Source organism: Mus pahari, chromosome 2 (genome assembly GCF_900095145.1).
Source record: "Mus pahari chromosome 2, PAHARI_EIJ_v1.1, whole genome shotgun sequence".
NCBI classification, from domain to species: Eukaryota; Metazoa; Chordata; class Mammalia; order Rodentia; family Muridae; genus Mus; species Mus pahari.
In genome coordinates, this window is record NC_034591.1 from 56039498 (window position 1) to 56050951 (window position 11454).

Sequence of the window (11454 nt, forward strand, 5' to 3'; positions counted from 1 at the left end):
GGGTGAGATTTACCAGCCAAGCCAAGCAAGGGTAAAAGTGTACACATGCTGGAAAAAGCATGACATCATTGACATGATTCATGTGCCTGTTGATAAATTAATGGCTCCTTGAATAGGGCAGAGAAGGGAGCACATAAAACCCAGTGCAGTGCTTATACTCTGATGGATCAGACCTTAAAATGTGGTGATCGAACTAGATGCCTGTTCCCTATATGTCTGTTTGGGGATGATATTGATCACTGCCTGGTCGTGGTAAAAATTATAAATTATGTGTATAAATGTGAAGGAGAGACGTGCAACCATAGATCTTATTTCTTATTTCTTATTTCTTAACAAGCCCCATTACACGTGGGATGGAGTCCTCACCAATAGCAACCCAGCAACTCTGTCCTCATTTCCTCATTCAAGGGGCTACTTAACAGGGGACAATCTATACATCAGGATCCATGGAGTTTCAAACCATTCAAGGAAGAAAAATGTGTCTGCTCCAACACCACCACCCTGCTTTGCAAAAAACTACACCATTTAGAATCTCTCAAATGAGTGTCCCATTTCTTGGAGTGTTCATTCTCCATGTGAAGGGTCCCTGGGTGACATAACTCCACTTTAGATCTACTATGTTAGAACAGTCGAAGAAGACACATTGTTGTTGTTGTTGTTGACTCCAATAGCTGCTTTTCAAACCTCTATCACTGTAAGAAACACTCATAGATCAGTCTTCCCTAGGGAACTGGCATGTATGCCCAGGAACAAGTAGATAAATTATGTAGGAAATCAGCAACAATGAACATAAAAGCTACTTAATGGCACTTCCTCATTATCATATAGAGAGACCAAGGAAAGACATAAAAGCAATAAGGCCTCCATTACACTTGCTGAAACATGGGGCATTTAGCTTACCATGTAGCTTTCCTCCCAGACTAAGCAGTGAGGGCAGATACTGCTATGGTCTTTCAGTGTCCTTTGAGCCTGTGACCATGGGAGGTACTCGATATGAGCCTCAATATTTGCTGCGTGAGGAACTCGTAGCCTGTGACCTCTCTGACTTTGGCATAATCCTTGGGCTCTTTATCTATCAATGCTTTTGTTTTCACTGACTGCTTCGCTATTCTAACTAATGACTGCAAGAACAAATGCCTTAGTTTTCCATCCTTGTCACAAAGGCCTCATGGGTGTTTGCTCTACTCCACGTAACCCATGGTTTCTAAAGCCCCTTTGCCTCTGTGTTCCTCTGTGTTCCTTAGTGGGAGAAGCATTCCACAAATAGAAAAACACACTTGCTCTCACTTCTCTCCCCTTAGTAGATGTTTTAGAAAACCTGGATATATATATACTGGGCCCTTGGGATAACTCATTCACTCTTCCAACTGTAGCACACTTCAACTGAAATAGGAGTTATTCTCGCTGTTCAGGGCTCCTGTAATTTACCATTTGGCTCAGGCTTTGGCTGAAACTGCTCTGAATTATTAAAGTGAACACTGTGTTTCCTTTTCTCTGAACATTTTACAACATTTAATAAAATAAGCATACTTGTTCTCTTCAAGGTATTTTACTGGGCAACTATCCACAGGGATAGGGGATCTAAGTTGTATAAGACATGGTGTCTGGACGGAGATGCCATGCAGAGGAGTGGATGCAAATGTATGGATAACTCACAGAGATTCATTTTTGTGCTAACTGTAATACTATGGAGGCTAGAAATATTGTGAATGTCCACCACGATGGGACAGATTCAGTATAACCCAGACATTTACTGTGGTTTTCCTAGGACAACCCTAGTTCATGGTTTTCTTCTGTCATAATTATAGGCAGTCCCTAACTCCTTGCACTGTTGAATTATCTCATCTTGAAAATTAAATTATTATCAGCCTAAGCAAAACAGGTTTAACCAATACATTTTTGTAGCCCCTGTAATAATGACAGAAACCTATCTTATCTGACATTACGTATCATATATGATAGATTATGAATAGACAGGAAGTGTAAACAGGCTATAGTATGTAACTCCTACATTTACTATATATGCAAATGTATACTCAAATCTATGCCAGCATTTACTAATATAATAATTTAATAACCTTACATGGCAGAAGTTGTGTAAATTTTAGTTTATTATTTACATTTCTATGGCTCAACTTTCACCATAAGTCCGTCTTATGAAAGCAATGAAGTAGTTTTCATTTGGAAAGGAAATCAGGCCATGAGCATGAAGGTTTAAAGGAAGCCAGATACTGTTTGAAAAGGCTGGTAAAATCTTTTGTCTGCTAGATATCAAAACATTTGTTTTCAATGTCAAAAATCATATTCTATGAAAAGATCTAAGGCTTATAGGATACAATAAATTTCATCTTGGTTACTGATATTTAGTTAGTAGATGCTGGACGGAAAGAAGGAAGGAAGGATAGATGGATGGATGGATGGATGGATGGATGGATGGATGGATGGATGGATGAATGGACAGGTGGATGGACAAACTCAGGTAGAGAGAGATAATCATGTTCCAGAATGAGGGAACCAACTATTTTTATCAAGAAACAATGTGATAATCATCTCAGAGGTTTTATTGTACTATTTCATATCTCAGTATTAAGCCAATCACTAAATGGCAAGTACTACTAGATTAACATTAGGGTTAGCTACACGTAAGCTTCTAGAGTTTAGCCACAGACTAAGAGTGTCACTAGCCCTCGTAGGAAGAGCATGAAACGAGAAACCATTGGCTGTGTCTGAACTGCTTGCTGCTCTGCCCTGTGCTGTCAGCATTTTTAAATGCCAACAAGAAGGGTTCCTTTAATGGGTTTTATGCCATGCACAGCTTCGTGTTTGTCTAATTTTCTCTGGCTCATCTACTAGATTTAATATTTCTATTTTATAGAATACTTATTTTATAAATGTTAAAATAGAATGGGTGCAGGAACAAAGCCAAAGCCAGGGTCCTGGATTAGCTTGGCTTAGGCAATGTGTTGTGTTTGTTTTATTTGTCGCTGTCAGGCTTTATTTGGAATAAGCCTCAGTACTCAAGGACAGCTGCAATGTCGCGAGGTCGTGTGCAGAATCAAGAAGACTTGGGTTCCTTATTGAATAACTGTATGCAACTTGTTTCTGCTTGAAAACTTGATATTCATATGTGTTAATTGTAGCATGAAGCAATAACATGTTCAAGTAACTTGATGACCACTAGTCAATTTTAAATTTTAAAGCAGGCAAGCCATAGTTTAAAAAAAATTAAAATTATCATGCTCAGTGCATACATATTAAAATTACTTTCAAGTTAAATTAAATATAATAACTTAGTTTAGTTGTGATAATATGTGATTTTTTTGCAATACCAGTTTTCTATTATTGGTTCTTTTATTTATTTATTTATAACATTTCAAATGTTATCCCTCTTCCTGGTTTGCCCTCTGCAAATCCCCTATCTTAACCCCTCCCCCCTTCTTCTATGAGGGTGTTTCTCCACCCACCCACTCACTCCTGCCTCACTGTCTCAGCATTCACTTATGCTGGGGCATCGAGCCTCCACAGGACCAAGGGCCTCCCCTCACATTGGTGCCCGATATGGCAACCCTCTACTACATATGCAGTAGAAGCCATGGGTCCCTCTGTGTATACTCTTTGGTTGGTGGTTTAGTCCCTGGGAGCTCTGAGGTGTTTGGTTGGTTGATATTGTTCGTCCTACAGGGTTACAAACCCCTTCCGCTTCTACAGTCCTTCCCCTAACTCCTCCACTAGGACCTCTGTGCTCAGTTCGATGGTTGGCTGTGAGTATCCGCATCTGACAATGCCAGTTCTTCACCCCATTCTTTCTCCCCTTTGCTTCTGAGAGGGTGCTTCTGCAATGCCAGTTTTTAATGTTCTGTTTTCTCTAATTTTAGAAGAAGTGACATTAGTGAACCAATCCTATTTGCTCTGTTATATCCATTCCTGCCCTAAAACTTCACAATTCTATGGTTCTTTCTAAATCAGTTTCACTTCTGGATATAGTTATTTACTTGGTGAAAAGGAAAAGCAAACTTGCATCAAAATTAATTTTTTGAGATGTAATCATTTTGTGGTTGGCCAGAATATATGTATGTGCATCAACTGTCTGCCTGGTGTCCACAGAGGTCAGAGGTTCTTGGTGTCCTGGAACTGGAGTTGTGGATGATTATAAGCCACCATATTGAACAGTTGTGGGCTACCGTGCTTTTGCTGGGAACAAAACCTGAGTCCTTTGCAGGAGCGATAGATGCTCTTAACCACTGAGCCATGTCTCCAGTCTCTTGCACCTAGTTTTAACCCTCTTGAATACCTGGCTAATACATAAATAGTGGATGTGCATGTGTTTCTAGTTCCAGGATAAATGGAGAGGAAATAGGACATTCTTAACTAGAGCTACCCAGTGGAAGGATAACATCCAGCCTCCATAATAAAAGATGATGATCAATTAGTCAATATCTGTCAGCTTTTCAATGTTCACTCTGTTTTCTAGTTAAATATTCACATTTTTACTGAACTGGTGCTCAGAATTTAGAGCTTGAGATAATAAACAAAGGTCTTAAAATGATCCTATTGACCACAGAGCTCAGGATCCATAGATTTGGCCTGTTCCTGCAAGCATGGATTGCTTCTTATTCTACTATGCACAGGAGATCACAAGGAGTAGCATAGGCCTGCAGAGCACCAGAGTACATAGCAGAGTGAATCCAAGAGCACAGATGGCACTCATAATTCCTATATACAGTGGAAAATATCATGTGTGACTAACTGCCACTGAACTACTGAGAGGAATAAAAAATTATCTGAGTATCTCTGCAGAATCCTTAATACTCTGCCATCGTGTTTATTTCACTGAACCAGTAAACCACAGAAAGCCAGCCATTCATGCCCTGTTCTTACAAGGGCTTGGTGTTTCAAGTATATGAATGTTTTTCCATATCTTATCCATACAAAGTCTCTTCATCATCTAGTGAAATACAGTGACTGCAAAACAATCAATCATTCAGGATGTATGGGTAAGGTGGATGGCATCATTTAAAACACAAAAAACAAAAAACAGCTTGTATAATATCATAGGCAACCTTGACATTGCAGGGATTCAGACCAAATAACTTGATCTGTTAGAGCAAGGAAGAGGGCCCTACAGTGTTCAGAGACCCATTGGAAAATGATTGTGTTGGGTTATGTGCTAAGGTTTAGCTACATATTATTTACTGAGTGCATTGTTCTATGTTTACTTGTTTTATTCTTTTTAATTTTAATTTATTTACTTATCTATTTATTTTAAACTCCAGATTTTATTCCCCTTTCGGTCCACCCTCCAACTGTTCCACATCCCATACCTCTTCCCCATCCTCCTGTCTCCACAATGATGTCACCAACCCCAACCCCCACCACACCAGACCTCTAAACTCCCTGAGACCTCCAGTCTCTCAAGGGTTAGGTGCATCTTCTCTGACTAAACCCAGACTCTGCAGTCCTCTGCTGTATATGTGTTGGGGGCCTCATATCAGCTGGTGTATGCTGCCTGGTTGGTGTTCCAGTATCTGAGAGATCTCTGGGGTTCAGATTAATTGAGACTGTTGGTCCTCCTACATGGTCACCCTCCTACTCAGCTTCTTTCAGCCTTCCCCTAATTCAACCACAGAGGTCAGCTGCTTCTGTCCATTGGTTGGGTGCAAATATCTGCATCTGACTCTTTCAGTTGTTTGTTGGGTCTTTCGGAGGGCAGTCATGATAGGTGCCTTTTTGTGAGTGTTCCATAGCCTCTGTAATAGTGTCAGGTCTTGGGGCCTCCCCTTGAGCTGGATCCCACTTTGGGCCTGTTGCTGAACCTTCTTGTCCTCAGGCTCCTCTCCATTTCCATCCCTGTAGTTCCTTCAGACAGGAACAATTATGGGTCAGAGTTTTGACTGTGGATGGCAACCCCACCCCTCACTTGATGTCCTGTCTTTCTGCTACAGGTAGGCTCTAAAAGTTCCCTCTCTTCAATATAGGGCATTTCATCTTTGAGTCCTGAGAGTCTCTCATCTCCCAGCTCTCTGGTACATTCTGGAAGGTTCCCCCCAACCTCCTACCTCCCCAGATTGCATTCTTTTTTGCTGGCCCTCAGGGATTTCAGTCTTTCCCCCCGCCCCAACTTCTCCTACCACTCCTCCCAGTTCCCCGAGACACCCCCTCTCCCCCAGATCCGCTCCTCTGTTTTCCTTCAGTAAAGAGCAAGCCTCCCAGAGATATCAACAGAAACACAGCATAGCAAGTTACAATACGGCTAGGCACAAACCTCATATCAAGGCTGGGCAAGGCAACCCAATAGGAGGAAAAGTGTCCCAAGTACAGGCAAAAGAGTCAAAGACACCCCCACTCCCACTGTTAGGAGCCCCACAAGAACATCAAGCGCCTGTGCAGAGGACCTAGTTCTGACCCAGGTAGGCTCTGTTTCTTAGTTTTGTTTTCTTGAGATGATTGGGATCCAAGACTCAAGCATCCCATGTTAGGTCTGGCTCTTCCACTATTGGTCTCAGAACATTTTTCAACCTCCTTGCTCTTAGATGTTCTGATAAGGGGGAAATAGAAGCACATGACTCAAAGGGTTTTGCAGATTAACTAAATGAAAATATAGAAAGTGCTTGGAAAAATGCCTGGGATATATTAAATGTTGTTCTCAGGACAGACAGTATTACCGTGAGACTCGGCAAGGTGCTCGGAACAGAAGGTTTTAGCTCTTTGCTTCCAGAATTCTATGAACAGAAATGCGGATTTCTTTTCTTTTTCTTTTCTTTTCTTTTTTTTTTTTTTTCCAGGTGTGATAGAACAGGTGTGATAGAAATGAAGCAAAACAAATTGTGTTTAGAAAATAATTCCATTTCTATATAAAGTAAGGACAGATTTGAAAAACATTTCCTACTACACTCTATAAAAACATTGAATGTTAACCAAGACACATAGGAGAACAACATCCAACAATTTGTGCAGCCTCCTTCCTCTCGCCCCCCAAAAGAAAAAGGCTTGTTTTAATTCTCTGAAATTGAAAAGAAAATCTCTGCTGTCAGATAAGCAATAAATAAATAAAAAATATAAAAACCCCACAGAACTCACAGATTAATTTAGAGACATAACAAGTACAAGGGCTGAGGGACGAGGGATGAAGGGGATAAGGGACCTCTTCATAGAAACTCTAAGAACAACTAAAGTGAAAAATACAAATGTTCTTTGACTGTGATAAGGAAAAAGGAATCCTGACATTCCAGACAAGCCTGAGAAAGTCTCCATAAGACAAAGAGAAAGCACAGAGTCTAATAGAAAATGAGAAGAGGCCGGGCTGTGTTGGTGCATGCCTTTAATCCCAGCACTTGGGAGGCAGAGACAGGTGGATTTCTGAGTTCAAGTCCAGCCTGGTCTACAGAGTGAGTTCCAGGACAGCCAGGGCTACACAGAGAAACCCTGACTCGAAAAAAAAAAAAAAATGAGAAGAAATAAACAGGATGCGGGGTAATAGCAGCAGTCACATGTTATTAAGCAAAGGATAATATAATGCAAAACCAATACTGAACTAGGAAATGACATTCCTTAGTACGGAATTGAGTAGGAGAACTTGAATGAAAGTAGACGTAGACTAACATATGTCAATGATAGTTTTATGAAAATAAATCAACACTTAAAGCCGTAAAATTTTTCTTATAGTTATGACCATAAAAGAGAAATGCTTATATACACTCAAAAGAAGCCCAACCCACCAAAAATAAGAGGTATAAGTGGAAAAATCTGGCTGTGTCCAAAAGAACAAAATCTGGCTGTGCTCACTGCCGTCTCCTCCTGAAAAAGAGGTGTAAGAAAAAAATCAAGAAAACAAAATCAATGGGTATTTGATAATATAAAGTTGGTCAAATAGAAAGACAAGGCTAAATATGAAAAAAAGAAAAGAAAAGAACATTGAAAATTCAGCCAGAAGACAAGCACCACAGTATGGGTACTCTGGCTGTTTCATGTTCTGTTGATAAGTCAAAACTGCTCAAGACTGAGTGGTTTATAAGGGAAAGAACTTTATTGATGGCTTCCAGTTGTAGAGGCTGAGAAACATAAGAACACGGGGCTATTATCTGGTCAGCACAATATCAGGGGGATATCTGATGCGCCCAGAAAACCAAAATGGAATGAGACAGCCGAGTCCCCCTCTTAAACTAAACAGACAGAAGCGATTTCAGAAGAAAGACATTAATACTGTTTACTGGCCTCTCTTTAAATTTATAATTGGTATAAAAATTAGTACACGAGGAATTAGGCATAACTGTGGTATTTTAATCAAATCATGGTTTAGTAGATTCCCACCCCCAGACACCTTCCTTATCTCCAACCCCCCTAGGTCCCCTGTAACCTCTCCCCTATCTCTTATTCATGTTCCTTGTGTCCTTTTTCTCTCTCCCTGCCCTCTCTCAGCAACTATTGTCACCCTATTTTGGCCACTTATCTAGTTTTAGGCTTTACTCACATAAAGCCATGTGTGTATTGCAGCTTAGAAGCCATATATGAGAAAGAATATGTGGTATCTGATTTACTAGGCTTGGATGATCTTGTTCAATATAATTTTTCTACTTCCACCAATATTTTATGATTTTATTTTATCATTCAAATTAAATTCCACTGTAAATAGTACAGCATTTGTATTGCCCATTCATCTCTTGACAGACATTTATACTGATTCAATTCCCTAGTTACTTTGCATAGAACAGCAATGAACATGGTTGTACAAATGTCTTTGTAGTAGGCTACAGAATTCCTTGGGTATTTGCCCAAGAGCAGTATAGCCAGATCATCTGGTAGTTCTATTTCTATGTTTTTGAGAAATTTCCAGACTTTTTTTTTTCAACGTGATTATTACTTTCCCCTCCCACCAGTAGTCTGCAAAGTCCCCTGCCCCACACCCTCTTCAGCGCATGCTCTCCTTGCTATTCTTGATTATGGTCACTCTGAGAGAGATGAGATGAGGTTATAAAGTAGTTTTCATATTCACTTCCTAGCTGTTAAGGATGTTGACGACTATTTTAAAATATTTACTGGTGAGTTGTGTTTCCTCTTTTGAGAATTATCTGTGTAGTTCATTTGATCATTGATGATTGGCAGTTTGTCTTCCAATGCCAATACAATGACAGTCATAGCTCAATCCTTGGTTCAAAGAAGAAAAGTTCCAGTACTAAGATACGAATCAAGGGTTTAACAGATAAGTAGCAGGAGACAAGCAATGTTTGCTTGTTCAGATGTGCTATGAATAGATGGTCTTCCGAACCCTTAGAGACTCACAGAGAATATGGCATTATTTTTTTTTTAATTTAAGGTCTTTTTGACATTGAACTATGTCAATTCTTGACAGCCCCCCATTCCACTGGAAAGACGATGAGCCTCGAAAACCTCCACATGGAGTTGGTTCAATTGTGGCAAGGTAAACGCTGGACAAAGAAAATGCCCTAACTTCATCTGCAGTCAGAATGCTGTCCAAAAGAGACCAATAGATTCTCTGCCAAGTAAGGGTAAGCAAGTCCTTAATCCCTGCTTTACAAAAGGTCGTTTGGATATTCTGGGGCAAAAGGCTGAAGATGCTGCTGCAATGTTCTAGAGACTACTGGGGACTGTCCACACAGTCAGCTGTTTCTGTCTTTTCTTTAATTTTTGGAATCTGCATCCCTGAGCTTCCTGCATATTCAGGTAATATTTACTTCTTCTCAGGTCTTTGATTGGGTTGAAGACTAGATAGTCATAATTTTACTATAAGTTTAAGTTGTTTAGGATATAAGAAGATGTTCTAGATATAAGAAGATATGTTTAGGATGTTAATACAAGTTAGGATAGAAAATTATTTAGATACAGAACTCTGAACTTACCAAGATAGAATAGATAATAAAATACCTTCTCCTGAGTTTCCAGATACAAACAGACTAGACTTTTTGAATGTAACTCTTACCTAATAATTTTCATAATTGTTTCATAATTGTTACTACTGTATGTTATCTATTATTATAAGAGCAAGAGTCTTTTTATTTAGACAAAAGGGGGGAATTGTTGAGGTTGGGTCTATTCCCATGTATTGTAATGTTAAATATTGGCCCTGGTTACCTCAGCATCAAGGAGATTCTCACAATACACCAAGTGAAGCTGTGTAAACTTGCACCTGAATTTAAAACAATGGTTGAATAAAGATGCCTATAGCCTGGAACTGGCCAGAAGAGAGGTGGGTAATGCTTATGTTCCCAACCTTGAGAGATGAAGAGAGAGAAGATTCTGTGGGATACATGAATCATGAAAATATAGCTATGTGGGCTGGCTAGTTGGAATAAGAGCAGCCCAGGGAAAACGAGACAAGTTTTATCATGGAATTATTAACAGGGATGTAGACAAACCAACTTAGAGGGCTGATATCTGCCCAGCTCTAATGCTTTAAAGCTTGTTATAAATATAAAGGTGTTATGTCTTCTGTTTGGGAACCAAATAATCAATGATGGGGTAGAAATCCCCAAATAATTTTCTTACACTCATATGCAAGTAGTGAGGAGTATATGGGATAGTTTGGAAGGAAGAAAAAGAATGGGGAAATGATATAATTATATTATAATATTGAAAAAATAAAAGTTCAAGAGTCCTTGGTGATATGGGCATAATGGAGAACCTGTACGGCCAGATCTTGACAAGTCTGAGGTAAAAGGCTGATGAGTTTGAATCTTACCTAAGATATATAGTAATATCTCATAAAAGAAATCACTTGTATGTTTGGTAGCTTAACAAGGAATAATTGTAAATATTTCTTTACAAACAAAGCTTTGATAAACAAAGTAAATATCATGAGTAAGAGTTAATAACTTGGAAAATGAATCCAGGTTTCACTAGGCCTTAAAAACTAATCAAAACACTTTAGAAATAAAATTACTAAATTAATCTTACCATTTTTCCTTTAATTGAAAATAGATGTGTGTAGATGTGTGGGTTTTTTATATATCAGACCTTGATTATGGCTCCCCTTCCCTCTACTCCCAGTTCTTCCCCACTGCTGACATCCAGATCAACTCATCTTTCATTAGAAAACAAACAGGACTCTGAGAGCTAATACTAAAGTAAGATAAAACAAAAAGTAACACCTCAGAATAGGACAAAACATATATATGTGTGGGTGTGGGTGTGGGTGTGGGTGTGGGTGTGGGTGTGGGTGTGGGAGAGAGAAAGAGAAAGAGAGAGAGAGAGAGAGAGAGAGAGAGAGAGAGAGAGAGAGAGAGAGAGTGTCAGACCACTCAGGTCCAGTCAACATGGATGCATAAACCTCACACCTGAAACAGAGATTATTTTATTATCACAGAACTAGAAGAAACTGCTGATTTATAAAACGATTTGCAACTCCAGTCAGCCCTCGAAGCTTTATGGAAGGAAACGGAAGCCTTGATAGGTTTTCCTCCTCCCTAGAAGTATTAACATAGGGAAAGTGAAAGCAAAGTA